At 37.3% G+C, this 24,056-nt stretch overlaps 1 protein-coding gene, 1 long non-coding RNA gene and 1 pseudogene across 6 annotated transcripts in view; 1 reads left to right on the forward strand and 2 right to left on the reverse strand.

Annotated features, from left to right (window-relative positions):
* Positions 1 to 24,056, forward strand: part of ARB2A (ARB2 cotranscriptional regulator A) — a 450,108-nt gene that overhangs the window by 356,664 nt on the left and 69,388 nt on the right. The window lies entirely within an intron of this gene.
* On the reverse strand, positions 995 to 1,130 carry LOC109389955 (thymosin beta-10 pseudogene; annotated as a pseudogene).
* The window catches only part of LOC109389956 (uncharacterized), a 16,769-nt gene continuing 2,884 nt past the window's right edge, over positions 10,172 to 24,056 (reverse strand). The window contains exons 2-5 of the long non-coding RNA XR_002125485.1: positions 16,170 to 17,165; positions 12,859 to 13,019; positions 10,357 to 10,415; positions 10,172 to 10,238 (exon numbers count right to left, since the gene is read on the reverse strand). This is a non-coding gene — a long non-coding RNA (uncharacterized LOC109389956). The remainder of the gene's footprint in view (positions 10,239 to 10,356; positions 10,416 to 12,858; positions 13,020 to 16,169; positions 17,166 to 24,056) is intronic.

Consider the following 24,056-nt stretch of genomic DNA (forward strand, 5'->3'; position numbering starts at 1 on the left):
CCCTTGGTTTCTTGTCATTGAGATGTAATATAAATGGGGGGAAATGTATGTATCTGAATATATATATATATATATATATATATATATATATATATTTATATATTCATCTCCAGATATATAACCAGTTGAATCAAAATGGTTTTGGTTTTTGTTTCATTTTCATTTTGTTTTCTCCCAAAGGTTTCTCCCAAAACTTGTACAACTTTAGACTGTAGGAATTCTTTAGAAAATGTGCAGTGATAAAACAGCCAGATTGAAGGTTTCCTAAGTGCTACTGTCCAAAATCACTAGGCGTACTTGAAACTAGTAATTCTTGTCAGAATATACACTCTCAGTGTGTGACTTTTATCTGCAGGTGGCAGAGCATATGTTTTAGCACGAAAAACCGTAAGGTGGCAGAGGGAGGATATTTAATGTTTTGTAACCTATTTTTCTTTTTAGTTTGTTTTCTTATAGCTGCTTAGTTCTGGTCAAAAGCAGGCTAACCAAAATATTTTCAGATCTTGAGGGCTTTATTTAAATTAGGGAAAAATGGTTCCAAATATGTTGTTTGTTTTTATTTAATACATAAATCAGTATTACTAGACCGACATCTCCCATAAAAGGAAAATCCAGTGGTATCTTATGTAACTGGGGGAGTGGACTCTTCTCTTCAAATGGATTTTCTGGTTAAATTATAGTTAACCCTTTACACACTGCAGTGACCTGTGGTTTTTTTTGTTTGTTTGATTTTGTTTTTGTTTTTGCCCCGAGGTGTGTTTTATTTTCGTTAATCATACAGATACTTTTCTACAATATCCCAGGGCAAACCGGAGAATTTGGCAGTCCGATTGTGGGGGGTAGTCCCCTCAGAGACCCACAGGCCGATGGCATGGGCGCAGAGTGCCCGGGTTCACAGTGCAGCTTGCCACTCATGTCCATCTTGCAGGTGGCTCCTTCTCCACAGCAGGACTGGAATCTCCAAGATGACGGGGGTGGGGAGTCCTCCAGGTTCTTAAGAAATATCACTCTGCTTCTCCTGCTCAATGGCCTCTTTGGTCGACAGGGTGTTCTTCTCCTGCATCTCCATCCTGTTCAGTTTGGCCTTATGGGAAGCTGGCGATTTCCCCCATGCCGGGCTTGTCTGCCATTTTCTTAAAACAATCCCTGGGTTCGCTCCCAGCTGAGGTTCCTGGTTCCCGCTTGCGTCGCCGCAGCAAGAGACCAGAGACCTTTGTTTTTATCCTTATTATGGCAATCCATTTTCCTATCATAGGTAATAGTAGCTACTTCGGTATGGTGACCAATTAGGTTTAGCTAGCAGATATCACTTAGTATTTTCTGACTACTGTATCCCTTACCACATGATTCAGAGGTATCATTCTGTGTCTTAATCATAATTAAGGCCTTAGCTAAAGGACAGAAATTAAAAATTTAAACACCAGCTGATTGGTAACATGTAAGAACACACACCCAGTGTGGTCAGATTTTCCAGTTTTCCCAAAGAAGCCAGAAATCTGGACAATTATTTGAAATCTCTCTAATTTCAGTGCTCTAATTAACTTGAGTTTTCAAAACTGTTACATAAGTGAAATAAAACAATTACTACCCTGAGCAGGCCCACAGCCAACCAGCTGGTGACCTCAGGTGGATAAGCCAGAGCCTATTCTGACTACAGCCCGTGCCTGATTTCCTGTGGTTTATCCCTTGCTCATAAAAGAATCTATAACATGCTCCCCAAATTGTGGTCTTCATTGTTTTACTTTAGAATTCTGAAGTACTGTGTTTTAGTGGGAAATGCACTGAACTAGCCAAAAACCTTGGTTCTGAGGCAAATAATATTTCTTAAGTCCTTCTTATATCAACCAAGCCCTGGTCTAAGCACGTTAGATTGTAGTAACTCATTTAATTCTCGGTTTGATTTTGCTTTTTAAAAGTTTTATAATGTTATGCCAATTATTTACCTTCTGTAGACGTTTCTGTATAACTTAAAAAATTATAGGGTTGTAAACATATAGGATTGACCTGGACAATCTGTAAGAACTTTTTCAGGATAAAAATTCTTTCATCTGGAAAATATGAGATTAGATCTAGTGAAACAAAAATAATTGTCAACCGGACTACAGTGTTAATTTGAATGAGTTTATAGCACATTATCACATATAACACAATAGAAGTAAATACACATATTCTTCAATTAATTTAAATTCTTTCAACAAGTATCATGCTATGAAGATTTCACTTAAGCTGAGAAAGAATTTTGCTATACACTAACCATGGGATTAAAAAGGCATGGAACTTATCCTAGAGGAGTTTATGATCTCATTGAGGCAGGTGGCCTGCAACTAAAATTTAGATTACGGCATGAAATAGGTACCCAGATGAGGTAGTCCAAGGCTATCAGAATGAATGTATGAATATGTGTGGTGTGTTTATGGAAGGCAAGACTTGGCAAAAGGGGACGATTTCAATTGAAAAGAGCCGAGACCCTTCAAGATGGAAAAATGTCTCAAAATCAGAAATAAGAATGTTATCATACCAAAAAAAATGAAGGCATGTTGCCTTCATAGTGCTTATAATACAATGAAAATTTTTACCGAAGTCAAGATAATTATTTTAACGCATTTTGTAACATTTAGTGTATAATAGATGGATAATAAGGAACGTATCCAAAGCTACTCTTGTGGCTTTGACAGAAAACACAAATACTTGAGGCTCAGTTGTTGAATTATTTTGTCTGTAGCCAACTCTCAAATGGGTCAGGAGAAAAAGGTACATAAAACAGATGAAGTAAATGTAACAAAATGTTAATAATTATTGAACCTAGGGGAAAGGTATATGGACAACAATTGTACTCTTGCAACTCTTATAGTTTTAAATTTTTTACCAATAAAAGTTAGGGAGGCAATAAAAGAGTGGGGAAAAGATTAATTAAAAAGTTCTCCAAATAACTTAAAGATCAAAGAATAAATCTAGAAAATACTAAGAATTGAGCCATAACGAAAATACAGAAACTTTTTAGTATGGTTAGATTATTAAACAGAGAAATGTATACCATTAAGTGCTCATATGAAAAAAGAATAAATGCCAAAAATCAATGATTTTTTTAATTAAGAAAAATTAAATAAGTACAAATTAAAATGTATTAAAAATCAAGTTGAATTATGGAATAGATATGTAAAGTAATTAGGTGCTTTATGAATATTTGGTAAATTTTCTTCATTTTGAACTTCCCAAATCTTAACAAGTGGATCTTGTACTGTGTCCTGTAGGCAGAATAAAACTGGCTGCTTTTGCAAATCAGGAAAGGTTAAATATCAACCAGTAAATTCTTTATCTTTTTTGACAATTTAAATCTCTACAGTTTGGTAAGATTTTATTCATTTGTCTAAAGCAAAGCAGAGTTGCTCAGCTTCTAATGAATTTGGGGCACAGTAAATTTATTCCCTCATTTTTTCCTTGTCTTGTTAGGCCAGAATTGTGAATATATACCTATTATAATGTGCTTAACTATCCAGATTGTTGATTAATTTCCCACTTCAGTGAGGCAAGCCTAATCAAACATAGAAGTTTTATGAGTCTTAAGAAGAGCACCTATAGCACTATCCAATTTTTATTTTCAGCAGGAATTTATTTCAGTATTATCTTTCTTCACCAGAATTGTAATAAATAAAATGAAAAAGAGTCTGGCCACGTTTTTTAAATTGAAATAGAATTCATTTAACATAAAATAATCACTGTAACCATTTAAATTGTATAATTCAGTGACTTCCAGTACATTCCCAACTTTGTGTACCCATTTGAGTAGGCCACCACTAATCTGCTTTGTATCTCTGTGGGTTTGCCTGTTCTAGACATTTCTATAAATGGAATCATATAATATATGGCTTGTATCTGGCTTCTTTCACTTAGCATAATGTTTTCAAGGTTTGCCCATATTATAGCATGTATCAGTTTTTCATTCCTTTTTATTGTCAAGTAATATTCTATTGTGTGAATATACCACGTTTTGTTTATTTATTAATTGATGGACATTTGGGCTGTTTCCACTTTTTTACCATTATGAATAATGCTGCTGTGAACATTCATATGTAAGTTTTTGTTTGAACACCTGTTTTCAGTTCTCCTGGTTATACACCCGGGAGTGGAATTGCTAGGTCATATGGTAATTTTATGTTTAACTTTTTGATGAATCACCAAATTGTTTTTCTAGACATATTTTTAATGTAAGATTTTATGACCAGTTTGTGGGAAGAGGACCTTATGAATTAAGAACTTCAAAACCCTCCCCAAAAAAACTTAGCAAGTAATCTCAATTACAAAGTTATTTGAGGTCATGTCTCTCTTTTAACATTACCAAGCATTTCTCTGCCAGCTTGAGTTTTCATTGAAGCACTTTTTTTTCTATGCTCTCTGACCAATAGTTGCTTAATTTAAGAATATGAGGATGGTGGCTAGTAACCTGAGTTTGATATATGTATTTCCCCAATTTTGTCTTCAGTTAAAAAGGACAAATACTTTGCCGACTATTTAGAAGCATAATATCAGGAAGTTTCAGACCCTAATCTGATATGCCTTAAAATAGTTGTTAATTAGGTAGGTATCTTCCAAGTGCTCAATAACTGTTTTAAATTTTCTAGTGTGTCCCTGAAAAAAACATCAGCAAATCTCCATTAGAATCCATGCCAAAGTATTTCTCAACAACTGCTAGCCCTCTATATTTAAAATGTTTGCAATATTAAAATTTATGAGAAGTTTGAGAATTTCTTGAGAAATTAAAATATTGGTCCTTTTAAAATACTAAATGGTTTCCATATATGCTTTGAGGTTTTGGCCTATGGTTAGCTTTCCCAAGGGAGCTGAAAATTTTTCTACTTGGAATTAAGCCAAATCTCCCACTTGTATGCATTCAACTTATGCTGCATGCATCCAAGTCCTGGCATTTGAATGGTCTTTTTCCTTCATCTGAATACTTTATAAGTTGAAGAAAAATAACACTTTCCATTTAAAACGTGCCTCTCTCCGCTCCCTTCCCTCTTCACCCATAAGCAGATGTCTGCATACTCCATACATACCTGCAATTCTCAGAGGAGAACAGGCATCTTGGTATTTTCTAACGCAGGAAGGTTACCCTTAAATACCCTCAGCCCTGGGGATCCATGGAAGAGCTTCAGGGAGTTCCGTAAGCCCTTTGAAATTCAGTGTTGAATGGAAGGTGTAAAGAGAGGAATCATCATCGCTTTTACCGTATTCTCAAAGGGTTATGTGTGTCCCAGAAAGTGAAGACCTGGTGGTTCTAACAGTGGCCTAGAGAGTAAAAGGGGGGACACACTTCCTGTGGTACCATGACACCTTGGATAGTATGCGATTAAGGCACGAGTATGTTTCAGTCAGGCATTCAACTGCAGAGTCAAAGTAACGGCAGTGCTAAGGACGCAGCAAAGAATCGGTAAGGCTGCGTTTGTAAGGTCACAGCAGGTCACACTGTTTACTTAGGCAGAAATCATAGAACAATTGTCTCCCTTTTGAATACTGACTTTTCCCATCATCTCCTACTTACAGTCCTTCTCATTTTAAGAAATAAAAATGTACCTTTAAGAAAACTCATCAGTCCCTTCAATATTTTGTTGATCTTCAGTCATATGTGTATCCCCTAGCAGTTGTCCTTCACCTCCCTTAAAGCCATGTTGTGGGTACCAGTAAGTACTATGGTAAGATGCCGCTGTCAGTGGAGGACTAGAGTAGTATGCACTGAAATTGGAGGACTAGCTTGCTTATTGCTTCTGGACCTCAGATAGCCCTAAGTGACCTCATTCAAAGCTCACCAGCTTTGCAGTCCCAGAGTAACAGGTAGACCTCAGGGTTTCGCTGGGTGATCAAATGGAGCTGCTGAGAGGGAGCTGTTTTCAAGAGTAGATGCTCAGGAACCTAAAGATGGCTTCTAGGAATGGGTAAAGGAGCATGGGAATGTTAGGGCACGGCGGGCAGCAGGCCACTTACAGAGATGGAATAACCCGATGTAAGAACAAGTGCAAGAGAGTAATGCTATTATCCCCACTCAAAATGTGATATCACCTTCCACCCTTAGGCCTCTGGTACTTACACAGAGTATCTTCTCCAGCCACCGAAGCATTTCTTTTGACTATTTGATCACATCATTCAGTTCTTTGAAAAAGTTTTACTTTCTATCTGCCCCTTACTGATTCCCAAAAACTACCTGTGGGCCCACAGAAATATGTAAGCACCTTCTTCAGCTTCAGTTTCTGTACTGTAGTCTTCACAAACAGATTCCAATTCTAGAAGCTTGTTCACAGAAGTGAGAGTCTTAAGAAAAGAAATGGTACTAAGAAACTGGGAAGCATTGTTAGCCTCCCCCTCGCCCACCTCCCACCCCCGAGGAGGAAGGGAGGAAGAGAACTAACCCTGTTTGAACACCTGCTGGGTGCCATTCACTTTATGTGTAGTCTGTTTACTCCTCATGGTACCTCCTTGTAGTGAGTGTTATGATCCCTTTTACAGATGAACAAAGCGAAGTTCATAGTTTATGAGTTCTGAACCATAATGCTTTCCACACCCACCAGAGAGCAGCAACACCAGCTCCACAGGTTTGTGGAGGCAGCAGCCATGTGGAATAGGGCCAGGAAATGTGTTTTTGAGCTGCATTGTGTAGTTACAGATACAGTGTGTATGGATTTAGGATAATTTGTGGGGAGGCTAAAGACCCTGCAAGCTATCCCTTGGTGTTTTCTTTGAAGGGAGTTTTTAAGATAGAAATGAAATGAGTAGCTAATGAATGGGTAATTTTTAATTTCTAATCTTTGTTTAAACCATTAATGTTTTTCTTTATTCCAGTGAAATGTCACAAGTAAAAATGTAGAGAACATATTACAATTTTAACATGGTGGAAGGTAGAGTAAACATGATGGAGAAAAAATCCAGGGCAAGGATTAATAATTGAATAATGAAAATGTTAAAATAAATTTGAAAATATTCTTGAACTTTGACAAAAAATATATATAATAGATATGGGCCCAAATTCCTTTGATACTTACATCTGGGAATCTCAGGAAGTGAAAGGAGCATATTTAAAAAGAAACCTTAGGGCCGGCCGAGTGGCCCGTTGTTTAAGAGCTGGCTCGGGATGCCAGAGGGCCCCGGTTCGGATCCCACATAAGATGCTGAACAACAGCTAGACCTGGAGCTTGGCTGCTGTGAATCGCTGGCCACGGCAGGTGGGTTGCCATGGGCTACCGTGTGTGGCTGGCAGCCAGCGTGAGCGGCCAGCAGCTGCAGTGAGGGGCCGTCCAGAAGCTGGCGACTGATCTGCCTCACCCGGGAAGAGCGCAACGATGGTGCCAACTTGGGCCAGTGAAGCAACGTCCTCCACAACTAGACTGAAGAACAAAAGGACAGCAACTTGTCTGTTCCCCTTCCCCCAATTCCCCGATAAAAAAAAAAAAACTTTAAAAAATAAATAAAATAAATAAAAAGAAAGCTTAGAGCAACACTGGACTGAGAGTTAAGAAGATTAAGTTCTTCCTCCTCTCCACCTCTACCCAACCCAACACCATTCCATTAGCAGTTCTGGCTCCCTCTTTCTTTCACTGATTCAGAAAATGTTAACTGATCCCTCCTATATGTCAGATACTATTCTAGATGCTATGGATTTGGCAGTGAAAAGGATAAACAAAATTCCTGTAGCATAGAGCTTAAATTTTAAAAGGGAAAAATAGGTAACAGATAGATATTAATGTTTTAGATAGTGGTGTTAGGGTGAAAATTAAGTAAGCTGAGGGGTAGGAGAGTGCCTGGTGGGGGTTCAGTGGTATATTTTAGATAAGGTGGTCAGGAAAGGCCTCTGAGAAGCTCCTTGGATTGTGATTGGACCTTCTGGGACTCAGACTGTCCATATGTAAAATGATAGCATCGTTAGGTGATCAGTAAATGGCTGCAAAATTCTGTCCTTTCTTTAAGGGATATATCTTTGTGTCAAATAATCCTTTGTATATATAAGTTATGGTCTTTGTTGTCCATTGATCTCAAAATGTAATAAAAATGTTCATTGATTCCCAGGGTTGATTCCATTTTACATTTGAGGAACTTAAACTGAGAGCTAAACGCCTTCCCAAAGGTTGCATAATAGTAAAACAAGGATTAGAGCTCTCAATTCCTGCCATTTCTCAGTATGAAAATTCCTCCTCTCTATGTGATATAATAAGTGGAATTGAAATGTCACAGCAGTTCAAAGTAGATTAGACATGTGTAAGCTATGATAGGCTGAAATATTTACAAATAAGGGATTGGATAAGTATAACCCACTGCACTCATTTATGGCAGGCAAGTAAGCCATGTGATATGCTTTAAGCCAGTTAAAATGGCAAATCTACCCCCCCTCCAAGAAAATCTATAATTTTAATCAAAAGTTTGTTTCAGTCATTGAAATTCTATTATTGCTGCTTACAAACATTAAAGTCAATCAAAACATCAGTAGCTTTGCAAGATCAATATTTTTAATATGTTTGCATTGCAGTACTGCAGATTTTTGGCTAATGGATCGCACCCATATTGATTTCCATGGGAAATGTTAGTCTGATACTGAAATAATTAAAAAAAAAACAGAGGGATTATTGGTTTAGAATTTTGAAGGAGATAGAAGTATAAAAATTGGTTATTGACTAAATTGTTTGGGGTGAGTGAACCTTGGGCACTTGCAATAAACTTGTAGCACTCAGTCATTACTGACTACTACCTCAGTCCCTTAAACTGAAAATCAATCAATAACCTATTATAACAATGCAAATTGTGGTGCAATAACATACTAGGCATGTAAGAATCACATTTTATCCAAACAGATATGCATAAGCATGTGTATGGGCATATTGAAAACGTCTACTGAAACATAGTGATTGATTTTGACTTCGACAATCCTGCTGAAAATAGTTTGAGTAGCATTTTTAAAGAGATAAACTAGTATAAAATAACAGTAAAAAGAAGCATACAATTATTCTATGAACAATAATGAAAGTGCATATGCTACAGCATGTCGAATGACAGATTCTCTTATTTTGATTCAGAGCAAAATTACAATTGTTACTCTCTTCTCCAAAGTATTGCAATAATGTATGCAAGCATTAGATTAGATACAAACACATTCCGCACAATATGAATCTAATGCACATTACATTCCTCATGTTTTTTAGCCTATCGTTAGAGCCATATTTTCATCTAGAAAGTTTCCTCTGTGTTTTCATTCGGTTACCATTATAAATTTATGAATTCTTTATCTCTCAGAGGGAATCTCATGTTTTAGAGAGAACACTTTTTAATGTCTCAATATAAATTCAGACCAATATAATAGTTCTTAGAAATAGCAGTTACATATTGTGCTGTATATTTTTATTTACTTAATTTTAAAAATGGCGTTATTTATATATTATAGAAACATTTGCTTTGAGAGGAACATGGGATTAAAAGATAAAACTAAAAATTAGTAGTCACACTGTTGAATTTTTTTGCCACCTCTGTAAGCCTGATCAATATTTTCCATAGATAATAAGTTGAGCTCTCTTTATAAAGAGAAAATTAGTCATGTGATTCCCTCCTTGCATGAGGCAGTAGCACTTGAACAATATACATCATCACTCCATTTCAATTTAGTGTTAATCTTTCATTACCATTTTTGCCAAATTTCTTTTACCCTATTCTGACTTCTTTTTATCTTTATCATATTAACTAACACAACCCCCAAGTTCAGTTGATCAAATCTTATTTCTTCCTCTTCTGTTTGAAATTTATACCTGAATGTGACTTTTCTCAAACACTGTCTCCTCATCAGCAAGGCAGTTAGGACATTCTGTTTTGATGGATCCAGCCGTCACAATGATTTACAAGACATGAAGCCTCTCTGTTATCTAACGTTATGTATGTCATACCTGAAAATAGCCAAGTTGTACAGTGTAGATATTTATATGTAAGGTGTATAAATACTCACAGTCTTTGCTAAATCATTCAATGGCTTTCTGCTATGGGTATTATTAGACAACTGTCCGTGGTCTTAAAAATGATCAGGTTCTCATTCCCTAGCCTGCTGTTTCTACATTTTCATATACAATTGCCCTTCTGTTGTTTATGTCTTTGTAAGAATTCCAATCAGAATATGTGTCACTTACCATTGTCAGGGAATGTAATATTGTTTCTTCAGCAGACAGAATTTGTGCAATTCCCAGTTAGGATTTCCAGTTGTCTAACTAGTCAGGGAGCTAGGCATGATGAAAATGGGAAATCATTAGCTCTCAGAAACCCAACAGAGCAAATGCATGGTTCTGCAAGGCTCACAGCCCACTCCCACACCCACACGTGCCTCTGCTCAAAGCTCACCTAGGCCACTAGTGCAGTGTCTACTCAGGACAGTTCCCCTCTGACAGCTCTCTGGTAACCTGCAAGGAGACTTGTAATTTGTGATTTGCTCCATAACATCCCTGGTGTTTTTACTGACTCTCAGCAAAAGCCAAGCCAGCTTCTGTCTGTGAAGGGAGTATCTGAGAGCAGAGCTGAGGCTCTAGAAGATAGATTGTTAAATTTATTTGTGGACCCTGGACATTTAACAAAATCTGTTGCACTCAGTAGACAGCACTCAGATTAAAAGAGGTTGTTCTCCATTTATTGGGAATGTCAGAAGACGGGGGAGAGAGGATTCCAAAGAGCTGCTCCTACTGCCAACTTGTTATATTAATGGGCGAATGAATACCAGTGTCAGAAGTTCATACCACAGTATGAACAAAATGATTTCATTTTAATTTTTAAACAAAACAGACTTTTGCATTCTAAGTCATGCTGATAAAAACTCATCCTAGAATCAAACTATTCAGACAGTCCATACCAAGCCTTACCTATAAGCAGCTAGAAAATACCCAGTGGTCTTTATTTGTTAACAAATTATTACCCAGGCATGCTGCTCAGAGAGTGTGTAAGATAATGGTTAAGAGTACAGACTCTGGAGCCACGCTGCCTGAGATCACATCCTTTCTCTGCCACTTGCTTTCTCTGTGACCTTGGACAAGTTGCCTAACCCCTCTGTGCTTCCATTACTTCACTTAAAATCTAACAACAATAAAGCTTCCCTCATAGGGTGTTGTAAGGATTAAATATTTGTGAAGCATTTATTACTTGATTTTTATATACAATCTGTTCTGACGCCTGTGCTGTTAGCAGCAGAAATAAAAGACTTTAATCTTTGTTCATCTTCTCTGTGAAATCCCCACTCCTGTAAACTGGGAGAGGTACCTCCATCCTCTCTCTATGGCGCTCCTCACCACCCCACCAGAGTGTGTATCAGTGTATAGCATCTATTTACCTGTCTCGCCCACTTCCATTAAACTGTAAGCTTCATGAGGACAAAAACTATGTTTTCAGCATCACTGCATCAATGCCTAGCATATAGTTTGCACTCTACAAATAATTATTAGATCCATGTTAAATAGAATATAATAAAAGAAGTAGCACAAATATTTAGCATATTCATCTAGAGTTTTGCTTTGACTATGTTACTGTCCTGGTTCCACAGACAGTGACATGCAGTGAATGATTTATTTCCACTTCCTTGTACTAGCCTCTGCCTAGAATGTTCTACCCTTAGGTAACCACAGGGCTCACCCCCCTCACTTCCTTCAGGTGTGTATCCACGTGTCACCTTCGCCATGATTCCTATCCTGACTGTCCCATTTAAAATTGCATCTCTGCCACTTTTCCTTTCTGTTTTGTTTTTCTGTAGCATTTATGACAGTCCAGCCCTCTATGTATCTGAGTGATTTGCTATGTTTATGATTTGTTTTTGGCCTCCCCCCCGCCCGTCCCTGAAATGTAAGCTTTGTCGGTTTTCCTCAGATCTTTCTCCAGCATGTGGCACTGAGTAGGCAGGTGGTTTTAAAATGTCTGTTGAATTAATAATTTCAGTGCACTGGGGCTCCCAATTTCAAAATAAGTGTAAGCAAATTTACAGGTCAAGGATAATCAACAAAATTAGAAACAAGAATGCATGAATTCCTTCCATCTTGAGATCAGTCATATACGGATTTTGACTGTGCTGAACATACACGCACTTCACCTCCCTCAGCTTTTAAACCCAGCCTCCAAATTCTGATAGTCGTTTTACCAAAATATCCCTCCAAGGGTCACTCAGGAATATATTGCAAGTTATTTTATAAAATAATATATATTTAAGACTATGTCTTTAATATGGGATCCTTATGCTAGAGGCATTTTTTTAATGGTTAAGCCCTGAAGCAAACTGCTTCTTTAAATATGTGAATATGAACTTTCCATAGAACGTGAAGGCAGAACCTCTGCAAGGTTTTAATTAAGAGTAATTAAAATATCTATATTAAAATATGTTTCATTCTGCCAGCTTAGTAGGGGTTTTATTTCAATAAAAAGTTTTTTTTATTTTTTTTACATGTTACAGCATAAAATGCCACATTGCCCAGTATCAGCAGGGAAAATGTGGTATGCTGAAGTGGTAAGCAGCAATGTGATTTATAAATTAATTCCCTTCATTATTTTTTTAACTTTATTAAATTTATTGGGGTGACTGGTTAGTAAAATTATATAGGTTTCAAGTGTACAATAATGTAACACATTATCTGTATATCACATTGTGTGTTCACCACCCAGAGTCAGTTCTCCTTCCGTCACCATATATTTGACCCCGTTTACCTTCTTCTGCCATCCCCTCTCCCCCTTACCCTCTGGTGTCCAACATACTGTTGTCTGTTTCTATATATAAGTTTTTGTTTGTCTTTGTTTGTTCATTTGTTGCTTTCAGTTTTATGTCCCACATATGAGTGAAATCATATGGTTCTTGACTTTTTCTGTCTGACTTACTTTGCTTTGCATGATAATCTCAAGATCCATCCAAGTTGTTGCAAATGGCAGTATTTCATTTTTTCTTATGGCCGAATAGTAATCCATTGTGGAGATATACCATATGTTGTTTATCCAGTCATCTATCAAAGGGCACTTTGATTGTTTCCATGTCTTGGCCACTGTAAATAATACTGCAATGAACATAGGGTTAGATATATATTTACAAATAAATGTTTTCAAATTTTGGGGTTAGATACCCAGAAGACAAATTACTGGGTCATGTGGTAATTCTATTCTTAATTTTTTGAGGAACTTCCATACTGTTTTCTATAGTGGCTGCACCAATTTACATTCCCACCATCAGTGGATGAGGGTTCCATTTTCTCCACAACCTCCCCAGCACGTCTTAATACTTGTCTTGTTTATAAGAGCCATTCTAATAGGTTTGAGGTGACAACCCACCACTCCCCTGCATTTTTTTTTTGTTAAAAACTATTTTATTAAGATTAAACTTTCACTTGGGTGATTATTTAAATTCATTAGAAGGCATAAAACAAAAAATTGAGTAAATTATATAGGAAGTAGAAAGGAGTTGTATGTGAGGAAACATTTAAAAGTATAAAGGCTCTGTGTCATACATGAGGTGAGATTTTCACTCAACTTGCTGTTTGTAGGATTATCTAGCTACTTAAATAATGGTATAATGAAATGATTTAAGTAAGCTTGGGTTAATAAGAAGGAAAATTTTTAAACAAAAGACTTGAAGTTAAGTGATTGGTTACTCAGATGGTCAGGGAAGCTGGGTGCTATTTACCAAAACAAGGTAACTTGCAAGTGTTTGTAAAGGGGAGAGAGATGTAGAAAATACCAAAACCCAAAGGGAAGAACAAATACATGAGAGAACCAGTAGTAATTAGTACAGATGAGACAAAGCTGTCTCACAGTGTAAGATTTGAAAAGCGCACAGGTATGAGGATGAAAGGAACTCAATAAATGTATAAGTAGAGAGATGGTTTATCCTTTTTCTCAACATAAAGGAAGATCTAGCCAAAGATGTCTTTTTAAATAAGAAAGCAACATGAAGAAGATAAGAGCTGTGAGCCTGGTCGTCATTGTAGCATTTTTTATTCATAATTTCCCACCAAAGAATTTTGATTCATATTTTTCCACTTTCTCTCACCACTGCATTTCCCATATTAGTCTTTCTATACCAGTGGTAAAATATAATTATCTAGAATGTGTAACATGTTGAAATAATAACATCCTCATCCATGAAAAAATGTTTAATGAGCATTTACTATGTGCACAGCTTATTCTGCTCTTAGAAAAATAAAGGACAGTAGAAAGAAGATACAAATTCATAAATTCAATGAATCCAGGAAAAAGGAATAAGGATCACAAGAGAGGTATTGATGTGAGTAATAGAGAAATTTGGGAAAAGGTGTGATTCTATCTAAGATCCAACAAGACATTCAGTGATTGAGGAGGGGAGGTTCATTAAGCTGAACCTTGAAAAATGAGTAGGATTTGAAGATTCATAGAAAGGAAGAAGAATATTTCAATGAGAATTATCAACTTGAGCAAGGGCTTGAAAGTATAGAATATCTTACATAAGCATTGACAATAGCAAGAAGGGCATTTGGTAAACGTGTCATGAGTGTGAATGGAGAATAAGGAAAATAAAGTTATAAGTTAAGTGGGAATGAGATGACAGAGAACATTAAATGATAGGCTAAGGAGGGTTTGTTTGTTTTTTTCTTTAAGCCCTGGGATCAAAGGTTTTTGAGGAAGGAAATGAACTATCAAAGCTATATTTCAGAAACATTGATCTAGCAAGCTAGGAGTAAAGTACAGATGGTGCAAAAAAAAAAAGTATACACATTTTAAGAATGAAAAAAATCTCTATTAAAATTGAAATACTAAATATATACCAATAACGAAAGATGAATACAAGTCATATGTATACATTTTTTTGGCACCTCTGGTATATTGAGAAGGAAAGGCTGAAGATAGCGAAAATGCAGTTCAAACGTCATTATTAAAGTACCTGCAAAAGGTAATGCGATCTAAATACAGGCGGAGAGAGTGAAACTGAATAGAGGGAATAAAATCCGAAGATCCACAGACACAGAATCCATGTGACTTGGCCATGGAGTCATCTTAAGTTTTTTTTCAAATAGGTCACTTAGCTATTTAGTGGAATCACTGAAAGAATATCCCATAGGACAGGGTAGTTTTAGTGGAGGTTCAGGAAAGATTTCATGCATGGAGATGCCTACAAGTCAAGATATTGCAGTGGCAGACCAAGAACAGCTTTAAGACACTGGGCATTGGCGAGGCTGCTAGAGAAGAAAGCATAGAAACAGGGACTTGAAATTAAACTTCTTACATTCAAACTTTATATATATTTTTTAAGCTATTTCAGAATTCAGATAATCTTGCTGTCTTCTAAGATTACTAAGCCTTTAGGATACTTTCTTCTGGAAGCCAATGATTGGTTTTGCAGAACAAAGTTATCCCAGGGCCTTAGTAGGGAGGAGGTGACATAGATTGAAAGATGATTAAATGGGAATAACCTGATTTTGATGGGGAATGTTGAGTAGATACAGACTAGGTCTCCAGAGTTTCTTCTGATTGGATACCACAGTGACTACATTCCAACTATGTCCATTTAGTAATAAGTGCTGCCATTTGCAATCTGTGCATTACTGCAAAATATCATTCTGATATGTTTGCACTGACTTTTTGACTCCACGTTATACTCCAACTTATGCTTTCTTAGGAGGTGAAACATACCTTTTCTATTTGTTGTTTACACAGTAGTTTTGTGTCCTCTTCCAACCAGGAAGTAAACACATTGAAGGAAGAATAGACTTTTGAAAAGCCCCCTCAAACATTCATCCTTTTTTTTTTATGATTTTGAAACTTAAGAGAAAAGTAAGGTTGTTACATTGGGTTTGAAGAGGCATTTAATAGGGAGGCATTTGGGGAGTTCCTTAGTAGCCCAAACCACTTCCAAGTAATGCTGAAAACATCTTCACAACATTATGCAAAAGTTCAGATATATAGATTGATTTTGATGTTCTGGTGATCTATTTTTGCACAACAAGCCATCCAAAAACTTAGTGTCCTAAAACAACAATGTATTGTCTTTCATGGTTCCATGGGTTGACTGAGCTCAGCCGGGACATTCTTGCCTGGGATTTCTCATATGATTATAGTCAAATTCCGACTAGGGCTGGAGTCATCTGAAAGGTCACTAAGCTGACATCCAAAGTGGCTCATTCACGTGATTTACAGTTGATGCTAGCTGTTGGCAGGGGACTCACCTGGGGCTGTCTCCTGGAGCAGAGCTCATGGCCTTTCCACGTACCTTGGGCTTCCTCCAGCAAGTGCTGGGTGCTAAGAGGGAACATCCAACGAGCAAGTAAGTATTCCAGGAGTCCCAAACAATAACTGCAAAACTTATGACCTAGCCTCAAAAGTCAGGCAGCTTCACTTCCCCCATATTCTGTATTCATATAGAAAGTCGTGAGGCTAGCCCACATTCAGGGGGCAGAGGTATACAAGGGCATCCATATCATGAAGCGTGGCTCAAGGTGGGGATGGATAGGTCGGGGAGAGGAAGTATCTGTCTTTGGGAACTGCTACCACACACAGTAAAACAGTAAAGCAGGATTACCGGGGAAAAATAGACCAGTATCCAGTAGTAGGGTGTTAGTGAATGATGTTTCTGCCACTGGTGGAGTTCATGGTCCTCATTTACTCCTTTCAGAGGAACTTACTCTAAATCTCTTTTCCTAGCTCCCTTTCTCTAAGGGTCCTCAGATTTTTTTCTCAGTAGACCTAAATGTCTCCAAAGGTGTCCAGACATGGTAACATATGAAACATTTTTCATATTGTATTGTTTCTTCTTATCCCTTTGCTTTTAGTCCTTTACAAGACTGAGCATGAGCAAGGTACCATTTTATCTTCAAGGTTCATTCAGCTAGCATTAATTTAAGGACAATATGCTTGTCACAGGACCCACAAAGAAACATAAGTCAGCTTTTTCTCAAGATACAACCAAACCAGAGGGAGAAAAAGGCCTGTATTGACTAAGGTAAAAAAAGGTAAGCTGCTAACAAAAACAAACAAACAAACAAAAACAGATATATAGAGGATATAGATATTTATGTCCAAGGTCGGCATTCCAGGTAGGCAGATGGCTCTGCCCCACACAGCCAGGTTCAGGGACCAGGTTCCTTCCATCCTGTTTCTCTGCCATCACTTAGGCAGTATTGTCGTCTGCATGGTCACAGCTAGGTTGCAGGTTCATCAATATTCTGGATCACAGGAAGGGGGAGATAAGAACATGGAGGAGTCATACACACTTCTTTAAGAAAATAGCCAGAAGTGGCACAAATCAATTTCATACTCATTGTATTGGAAAGGGCTTCAGTCAAATGGTCACACCTAAGTGCAGGGAACCCTGGGAAATGTAATGTGTTGGGCATCCATGTGCTTCATTACAATTGCTTTAGCAAAGGTTTTCATAAACACTTAGCAGTCTCCACAACAGCATGTAAATAAATCATTACAAAGCAATGTGATAAGTGTTACACTAGATAAACATACAAAGTGCTATAAATGCACAGTGGGGAGTCACTAGCTTAGCTTGAGTGTTTAGAGAGGGTTTTCACAGAAAGTAAAATTTGAACTGTTTCCAAAAGTAATGACTAGAGATAAATAGGGCATTCTACACAGAAAAATAAGCTCTTTTGCTGAGGTACAGTATACCAAACAGTGTAACAGGTTCAGGGAATGGCAAAAATTTAGTATGGCTGAGCACAAGAGTTCATGAGATGAGGCATTATAGAAAAATTAGGTCCTTAAGATAAGAGGGGGTCCTGCTAAGGACTAACTTGGACTCTATCCTCTAGGTATAGTGGGAAGCCATCAGAATTTTATAAGTTTGGCACTGGCATGATCAGATTGGTGGTAAGGGTAGACTACAGGAGAAGAGATTAAATAAGTGGAGACCAGTTAGTATATTTGGAGAGGGGTGGAGGAGCATGATGAGAATTAAATCAAAGGGGTTATCATGGAGATTGGAGAGAAAGGAATAGATATCTAGGCAACAGATACTATGACTTACTTACTGCTTAGATGGGAAGGTTGAGAAAGAGAGATGAGTACTTCCTCCTTTTGCAAGGTGGATGATTGATGATGCTATTAACCAGTACAAGCCCAAGAAGAGAAAACAAGTTTCCTCAGGGTGAGATTTTTCATTTGTTTTTAGACATAAAAAATTTTGGGCATCTACCAGATGTCCACATTTCTGACCCACTTTTGCTGGGCATGAGGATAAGGAAAAGAGCAGAAGATGACTCTAAGGACTGGCTTGACTCCAAATAAATATCTTTATTTTTTAATTATGTGAGCAGATATCTGGGACAATGTTGTGTCTTGGCAATAAGGGGACCCAGTTTGGCCTAGCCCCGGTCTGTGACACTAAGACTTTTAATGATGCATCATCCATTTTACAATGCCAGAGTAATGCATGCAGTGCCATGGGTTTTGACACAATACTCATTCCCTTGTGTTCAGCCACTCTGTACCTGCCACGTGCCAGGTCCTGTACTAGGTGATAAGGACACATTTATAAAGCAGAAAAAACAGCCACTGCTCTCAAATAACTAAGGCCTGAAAGATGTAAGAGTTAGCCATTTCTGGTTGGTGAGGGTGGAATTCTGTATAGGGGGTGATGATGAAGGTGCAGAAAATAGTTTTCCAGCTTCCAGGCAGAGACAAGAGAATACATTCTACATTTGAAGACTGAAGAAAATCCAATATTGCTGGAAAGTACATGATGGTAGGGTAGTAAAAAAAAGTGAGGCTGGAGAGATCATTGGGAACAAGATCATGGAGAGCCTTCACAACCTTGTAAAAGAACTTGGAAGGAAGGAGTCTAAGAAAGGGAATGTAACGTGATTAGATTTGCATTTTTCAGTGAACATTCTAGCTGTGCTAAGGGGGAAGTATTGGAGGATGGTGGGATGACAAGGGACTAAAGCAAGACTAGTTAGGTTAGGATGGCCTGGCTGAAGCAGCAGAGATGGAGAAAATAATGGGATGTGAGGAGAGCCACCAGGACCTGAATTGATGGGTGATAGAATGGAAAGCGTCAAGGCCGACGCCCGGTTTTTGGTTTGGGCAATTGTATGGATATTCTATCATTAACAGAGAAAATGAAGACAGGAAGAGAAACACATTTGTGGGAGAATTATGAGTTCAGTTTTGACATGCTGAGTTTGCAGTGCCCTTATAAGATTTCCAAGTAGAAATGAACAGTAATCTATTAGATATATTGACTGAAGCTCAAGAGATAGAGATTTGCAAATGATAGGACTGATGAAGACCTCTAGGAAAACACGTTCAGTGAGAAGCACAGTATTTGCTGGTGCAGCAAGGTCCCTGAGCAGCCACAAAGAAGGAGCCACTAGAGAACGAAGGAGCCCGAGGAAAGAAATCCAGGGGAAGAGTATGCTCCAAGCCAGAGGGGTGGCCAGCAGTGTCAAATGCTAGTAAAGGTCTCTTGTATGTAGGGTATACTAGAAAAGTAAAATTGTTATTACTCATTTTAATCATTGTCAATCTACAAAAAAAATCATAATTTGTGTTTATTTGATAAGCAGGAAGTTGAACATATTTTTATGTAATTATTGTCCATTTATATCTGTCTTATAAATTACCAGGTCTCTTTTTTAATTGAGTCTTTTTCATTTCCTTATTGATTTGTAGGAGTCCTTTATAAATGGTGGATAACAATCCTTGTTATATGTGGTATATTTTTGCCCAGTTTACCTTTTATCTTTTTATTTTGCTTATGAGTATTTTTTTTTCCATACAGGTTTTAATTTTTAGGGAGCAAAAAATATCAATCATTTTTTCTGTAGTTTCTGGTCTTATTGTCATGCATTAAGTTCCACCCCGCAATTATATACAAATTATCTTTTATTTTCTTTCATGCCTTTACAATGTTTTTAAACTTTTACATCATAACATCTGGAGGATAAGATCTAGGATTACATAATACAATGGCTGAGCAGTGCTGAGGCCCAGTTGTGGTTCATGATGATTTGTTTGTGGGGACAACAATCTGTTAGTCAGAGAGAAGCCAGTGGGCTGGGCTCCTCCGACATGGGGGTTTCCCAGCCAAGTGCACTTACTGGACAAGGGGCAGGGCAGTTTAGGAAAACATACTGAAATGTTGGACCATTAAGCAGTTAAAGGAAGAGAAAACAGGAAAAGGCCAGTAGGGAAAGCGAGTGAATGTACTGGAAGCTCTATAAAAAAATTTTTGAGGTTGGAACAGGATTATTTGAATAATACGGTTAAAAAGATAGGAGGTTGTGGTCAAATGGGGGGAATGTGTAAATTTATTATTTTAGAAGAGTGCTGCCATGTCAATTTAAACATTAAGAGCCAGTCGTGGAAGCGGAGTGGAGCAGGAGGTCATTGAAGATCAAGGAATGGAGAGCTTAGAGTATCAGGCAGATTGTTCGTGTAAATGCTGGAACCCTCAAGATTATAGCTGGACTTGGATGAAGGGAAACATCCTTTGAACATCTGGGACTTCTCTCACCATCACCTCGGGCAAACCTCATTTATCTTTAAGAGACCCAGTCCCAGTTGCTAAAGCACAAAAAGTCAAAGCTCCTTAGAAATCAGTAGCAAAGTCAGAATCAGAACCATCCGCCTTCCTGCTTCTGGTTGGTTGGTTGGTTGGTTGGTTGGTTGGTTGGTTGGTTGGTTGGTTGGTTGGTTGGTTTTGAATGTGAAAGCAACTGATAATATATGTAAAGCACTTAGCTCAGTGCGTAACACATATTATTAGTCAATTCATTGTAGCAATTATTATGATACTACAGAGAGAGGATTTGTGCTTTAAGTTGGCGTTTGTTTAGTAGTCCTTTCAAGTTTAAGGTTTGGAATTTCAGCATCCCTGGCCCTGCATAAAACTGACCAGGCAGCTTCAGTATGATATTGTTTCTGGAATCCCCAAGAGATTTGGAAATGCATCTGAGAAGCAATTAGAGCCACATATTCAAGCCCCAGGGAAAGTAAAAAGAGGCAAAGAAGGAGAGAACAAAGAAGCTAGAAGGAACTTTTTAGATTTTAGATAGAACAAATACTGGTGAGTTTTCTTTCCCCTCACCCTGACACATTTGCAGATTGCGGAGCCACACCCTCAGAGAGCAGAAGAAAATCCTGGGTGAGGCCCAGGATCTGCGTTTTTATCGAGTACCTCTTGCTTGGCTGCAGTGTACCCGCTCACGCTTGAGAACCACTGACTTTAGATTTTAGTCTCGGCGTTTCTTTTTCCAATATATTTGTGGGACACAGTGTGATGAAGAAGATATGAGTTTATGGTTATTTTATGTTTTTTAAACTGTATTTCCAATCTGAAAAATACTCAAGTTCACCAGAATGCATACAAGTAAATAGAGGAATTTAAGATTAACTAGTCTGAGTCTTCTTTCCTTTTTTCACTCAGTTAAAATAATTTTTCACTCTTCATCTTGTCTTAATAAAGAAAAACTAAACCCTTGGCAGCTAAAGTTCATATTCATTTATATATATTAAAAAAGAACTAATGTAAGCTGTAAATATAACAAGGCTACTTTATAATCTGATAGCATTTTTCTATAGTGAAGTTCAAAATGAATATAAGATCCAAAATGATCTAAGTCGGTGACAAAATAAGTATTTCCGAGTCATACAACCTTATTCTAACTTTTATTGTCCACTCAGAATGAGGCAGTTCACAGAATATAACTCTTTAGTTGCTATTTACACAACTTTTGCTGCAGTTTTAAGTTAGAAAGTGTAAAAGTAATGATTCTCGCTATGACACTTAAATATATAGCAACATTGCAAGAAATATAAATGCTGCAAACTAGATTTGTTAAGATAATGTAGTTAAATATTATGAGAATTCTAACATTTACCCTTTCTATAATCTATGTTCACTTGTTTTCAAATTTTACCTTATGTGACTTGGTTACTAAACAGGATTTTTTTTTTTTAAGATTTTATTGGGGAATTGGGGAAGGGGAACAGCCAAGTTGTTGTCCTTCAGTCTTAGTTGTGAAGGATGCAGCTAGCTCAGATCCAAGTCTAGTCGCCATCCAACCGCCTGTCGGCAGCTCAGGGCAGCTCAGCTCAAGGTGCCATGTTCAGTCTTAGTTGCAGGTGGTAGAAGCACGTGCTGTCACCAGCTGAGCCATCCTGCCACCTGTTGGCAGCTCAGCAGCAGCTCAGCTCGGGCACAGCTCACTGGCCCATATGGGAATCGAACCGGCAACCCAGTTGCTCAGAGCTCTCACGCTTAACCAACTGAGCCACTTGGCTGGTCCTCAAGAATTTTTTGTTTACACATTTTATTTATTTTTTTAGTGTAAATGATACAAACCTCTGTGCTAGGCACTACGAGAAGTTCAAAAAGGAAATAAAAACACCTATTCTCCAAGGACTAGAGAATGACTAGGACTTCATGATTAGATATTCAAATAAAAATAATTCACACTAACTTTTAGTTTAGTTTAACATGGTTTTTGAACTGCTTTTTCTCTGAATCTTACCCACAAGTGTACTGAGGATAGTCATAGCTGTGTGTGCAAGTATGTTGATACAGGTGCACTTTGTTGATCCATTTCTTCACTTAGTAACTATTTACTGAGCATGTGGTACATGCTTGGAACAGGGATGAGTGGCAAATGAGACGATGAAGAAGTGATGATGTTGATGATGATCATTGTGGCTAACATGTATTGAGTGCTCTCTATGCACAATATTTATGGGGATCAATCCTCACAGTAACTATAAGAGGCAGATTTTATTACTATTCCATTTTACAGGAAAGGGAACAGGTTTACAGAGGTCCCCAGCTATGAAATAGTGCAACCACAATTCAAACACTACAGATCTGAGCCCAAAGGCCAGGTTTTTAACTAATAAACTGTGAAATATACTCTTTTTTTCTCATGGAGCATATATGCTAGAAATTCATTTATTTACAAATATTTAGAGTATCTGTTATGTGCAGGTACAGTCGTAGGCCCTGGGGTACAGTGCCATTGCTGTCATGGCTCTTACCTTCCTAATCCTCTGGTAAGGGTTAAAAAAAAAAAAAAGGAAGAAAACACATACTAATGCAAGTCATAAACATAATTAATTACATTTATAAGAATTACAAAACTATTGACTATAACACAAAGTGTTAAAAAAATACTGCATATTCATTCAGATATTCAGGAAGGGCAATGTTATTTTTGTACTTTAAAAGAAGTTCATTTTCATCTATGGTTAAAAATGTATGTCTTACTTTTAAAAGAAACCTTTTTGCTTAATCAAAACTTATTCAAGAGCTGTTTCTTTCAGTTCCTAAAAGGGGAAAATTCATATCTAAAAATGAAAACGTTTCATGAGGTTGGGAAGTCACTAAGGCCTTGTGTCACTTGAGGCTAAAATTTATCTGAATTTCAGAATAATTTATAATTGCAGTGCCAAATATTACTGTGCAACACTCATTTTTTTCAATAGGTAAGACCAAATCAATTATGAAGAAAGTTACCTCAGAAAGGTACACTACAGTCCAAAATTAAGGAACTGTTAAGTACTTTACAATTTTATCAAATTAACTTATTAATTCTAATAGTTGACCTTTTAAAATATCTGTTACTGAATCACTGTCCTTCTTATATAAATATTTCAATTATTTTATACATTTAGTATATGTCAACGAAGTTGGAAACTCTTGTCTGAGCAGTCACCATTTGACATTTATAAAAATTGGTTAATGTTTCTGTAAGTCACTACGTATTTAGTTTCTAAATGAACATTTAGGCCCCTGGTTTAGATTCTTCTCTTTCCTCTGGTTTTTATTTTGTCATTAATAGTCTCACCATTATCATCATTTAAAATGATATGAGGTACAATCTTATCTCAGAGATAATGCTGGTTTGGTTCCACACCACCGCAATAAAGCAAGTATAGCAATAAAGTGAGTCATAATCTTTTTGCTTGTTGAAGGTCTTGCCTTCAATTTGTAAAAAACAACTTCTGTGAAGCACAATAAAGGAAGATATGCTTGTGCAAGAGAATGTGCTAAATTCTGTCATGCATAGCCTGTGCCTAACCTCAGTGAGCCTACACAGTGTAGCCAAAAGAAG

Source organism: Hipposideros armiger, unplaced genomic scaffold (assembly GCF_001890085.2).
Source record: "Hipposideros armiger isolate ML-2016 unplaced genomic scaffold, ASM189008v1 scaffold_252, whole genome shotgun sequence".
Taxonomy (NCBI): domain Eukaryota; kingdom Metazoa; phylum Chordata; class Mammalia; order Chiroptera; family Hipposideridae; genus Hipposideros; species Hipposideros armiger.